Source organism: Cydia pomonella, chromosome 26 (genome assembly GCF_033807575.1).
Source record: "Cydia pomonella isolate Wapato2018A chromosome 26, ilCydPomo1, whole genome shotgun sequence".
In the NCBI taxonomy this organism is placed as follows: domain Eukaryota; kingdom Metazoa; phylum Arthropoda; class Insecta; order Lepidoptera; family Tortricidae; genus Cydia; species Cydia pomonella.
Genome location: NC_084728.1, coordinates 747837 through 751873, shown reverse-complemented (window position 1 = coordinate 751873; position 4037 = coordinate 747837).

Below are 4037 nucleotides of genomic sequence, written 5' to 3'. Positions count from 1 at the left end.
GCCATACGACGAATATCGATATTCAATAGCTGTAGGTATCGCTATTATCGCCAGGAGAGTTGAAGTCATTGAACTAATTATTATTACGTATAGAACCGGTACAGGGTTATAACCGCGAAAATCAACCGGTTACAATTGCGGGTATTTTTCTCTTTCACTCTAATTCCGTCTTAGTGAGAGTAAAAGAGAAAGTTTGGTTTTCGCGGCAGGCCCCCAGAGAACCAGTATTTTGCGCCATGAGTTGTTGCCGGCCGACAGCCCGACAACAACTGTGTAAGCGGGGCGTGAATCTCGCCGCGACCAAAACGTCGTAAGCGCCATGGAATTCGTGGCGCTTATGTCGTTTTGGTCGCGTTGGACACGCCTCGCTCTCCTCGCCTACTTGCGATTGCGTCATGACTGCTGAGTAACGAAAACGTATGGAATTTTCGTATCATAAAGTCGGACCAAGCTAAGTTGGCATTGTTGGCAACGCATTCTATTAGTATACGGGACAAAAAGGGGGCGGGTAAAAATACGGGACACGATACTTACATTCCCTTATATAATATACAGGAAGTATGATAACCCTTACACGTTACATTTCATGTCAATTGACGATCATGCTCGCTCCCTATCTCCACCGCGTCTCCCGCACCCCTGCATTTTTGGCAACATCGGTTTAGTTTCTTTAAAGTAACCTCAGATCGTAGAAAATTATAAATATCTGACGTAGGCGTGGCGCGAGTCACCGCAAAATGCCCAGATTGAGCTTACTCTGTCCGCCGCTAGGTAGTCGCAATTTAGCTGTCACAGAAGAAGGTTCGCGTCAATTTGCTTAAAATGCCGGGTTGTAGCGTTATTTCTTGTAAAAATAGGAGTGAATTCAAAACCTTTAAAAATCATGGAGTTACATACCACATGTAAGTATTTACTTTATTTTACGTATTTATTAACCAAACATTTTATCAAGGTGAACCCAGTGACCGATTATTCTGAGTCGGGCCATTTTGTGATACAAACACGTGGCAATTTGAATATTCATCCTACACTGACGGCTTAATACGGAACACAATTTGTGATGTGCTAAGCGACGGCGCAATGCATTAAACCGCTAGCGATATTCACAATGCATGACTGTTACTTATTACGACTGCCAACCGCTCATGCCGCCACTTGGCTTGCCGCACTCGTACTAGCAAAACTTAGTGATTTGCTCTTTGCTAGCAAGTAGCAACTATGTTATAGTTCGTTTTTTTAGCAATAGAAAAAAGGTAAACAACCTTGGCATGTTTTTTTATTGAAAAACGCTTTTTAAAAATCAGAAACTATTGCTTATGAAAGCAATATTTATAATTCTTACATAGGTATTTGCCGTGACTTATTTTTCAAAAGTGTATTTCAATAAAAAGACACATCAAAATCGCTTACCTTCTCAGTTCTTTCTAATGCTAGAAAACAGACTATATAGTTATCGATAAAAATGTCTGGATATAGTGTGTACTGAAGTTATTATTTTTCAGTTTGTCCTTTACTACCTATTATTTGGACACTAAATTTGTAAACTTCAAATTTAGTGTCTTTATTTTAACACAAAATAGTGTAGGTAGAGGTACGTCAGAGAAAAACAAATTAAATAAATAAATATTATAGGACATTATTACACAAATTTGACAAATTGACTAAGTCCCACAGTAAGCTTAATAAGGCTTGTGTTGAGGGTACTTAGACAACGATATATATAATATATAAATATTTATAAATACTTAAATACTTACATAGAAAACACCCATGACTCAGGAACAAATATCCATGCTCATCACACGAATAAATGCCCTTACCAGGATTTGAACCCGGGACCATCAGCTTCGTAGCCAGGGTCAGTGACCCACTAGGCCAAACCGGTCGTCAAAGTTTTATTTACTTATTAAAGTATAGGTTTATAAATATATGTATTTTAATCAGGTTCTCAGCAACGATTCTAATAACTTCATTATAATCAAATAAATTCATGCTGGAAAAATATATTTGTAAAAAACGCGTCATTTTTTCAGTTTCCCGAAAGATCCAAGTACTAAAGTAAAATGGATAGATGCTACAGGTAGAGGCCCTGACTGGTTTCCGAGACCGAAAAGTGTGATTTGTTCGGACCATTTTCAAGAAACATGTTTCCGTTTCCATAATAAAAGCCGCAGACTTTTCGAGTGGGCAGTACCAACCTTGAAAATCCGACAAGTTTTTTTATCGGTAGGTAAATATATCTTTAAAAAATTTCAGTTAGTATAAACATTTTTAATTTAAAATATAAGTTAATATATTGAATACTAGCAACCTGTATCATTTTTGCATACTTTGAAGTCTTCTAACAAAATATATCTAAAATAATTCTTATTACTTAAATTAAGTAAGTTTTCTTTGCTTTCGGGATTTCTCTAACTGTGATACTATTGAAATGAAATATATTAAGGAATTCTTCTTATTTAGATCTTGGAAGTCAATATTTATAGATAAACGACACGATAGAGAGTTAATTCGTTAAACGAATTTAATCAAACTCTTATCCTTCATTTATTTATTGAGAAAATATATTGAATACTTACCTACTTTATTTACACACTTATTTACATGCATCAGTATTTTTATTTCTATCACACTTGCTCGAAAACGGTGAGAATGAGCGTAATAGATTTTTTTTTAAATTTCATTATGGACAGGACATATTGGGCATAATGTTTTTTTTTGTAAATTAATTATGAGTTTTACTTTTAAAAATAAATACTGACGTTTATATGATCCATTCAATTGGTAATTAAAGCGGAGTCATCATAAACGGATTCCACTTAACAGTCCAGACTGGGGTTTGCAATTCGCATCCGAAATGTATGAAATTATCCGGATGCGGATCCCCGTACATTTCAGATCCGTCGTGCAAACCCTATTCCGGACCAAGGTCGCGACCCAGTACCTACCTGGACATAGTCTATAAAACAATATACTTAGTCCTTCGCAAAGCCGTCTAGACAGGGCAATCGTGCGGGGTGCGAGGGGTTTTTTTTTTTTTTTTTTTTTTTAATCTTTATTTAACGAGCTTAGTCTAAAAGACGATGCCGCTCAGTAGCAAGGGCGGATCCACCGTTGTGGGCACGATGGGCATGCCCACAACCCTAATAGGGTGCCCTATTGATTCGCCTGGTAAAATTACGCTGATTTTCGTTTCGCAGACGCTTTGGCAGAGGACTGTTTGGCAGAGGACTGTTTGGCAGAATTTCATTACGCACAGTAGACAGTTGGCAACTCGGCATAACATTGATAAGCAGATTTACTTTTCGTAGAATAAGCGTTTATTAACCGTCACAATTACCCGAGAAACCCTTGGTCGAAACACGATAGTTAGAGTGATTTTTAGTATTAATTAGAAGTTCGAGCATGTTAATATTAGCTGATACTTATTTACAAGAATAATAATTATTTACTAACATTACAGGGGCCATTGTTTTTAGCTTAAGGAGTCTTAGAAACCTGAAACATTTACAAATATTAGTACAAATTTCTAAAAATAATACCAGCTTTTAATTTTCAGGCGTAGGAGTTTTTTAGCGTAGTTATCTATCTAAACGGTTCCATGGACTGCAATAAATTGCTTGCGATTTCGGATACATTACTTTATACGCCGATAATATGTATGTAGTACCGCAATTGCTAAACTAACTAAACTGTTATTATTTAACTGTCACTTTATTCGAAATTAAATTAAAAAAAATGTTACGTGAGTAAAATTTGTTTAATCGGACAGATTACTCTGCCAAATGAAATTCTTAGGTTACTAATGGATTACCAAGTTTTTTGCTAAATAAGAAAGTAAGGAATAACGAAAAAAAATAATACCAATTCAAAGACCCAAAAGTTTATGCTTGATTCTCATTTTCCAAAGAATCTATCGCAAAAACATACACGCCAAATAAGTTTTTTTTTTGAAAAACAATGTTTAGACATTTACGTATTTCAAAAATTGTTTGTCACCATTCCTCGAACTATTTAGTTGCCAAAGAGTATAACCG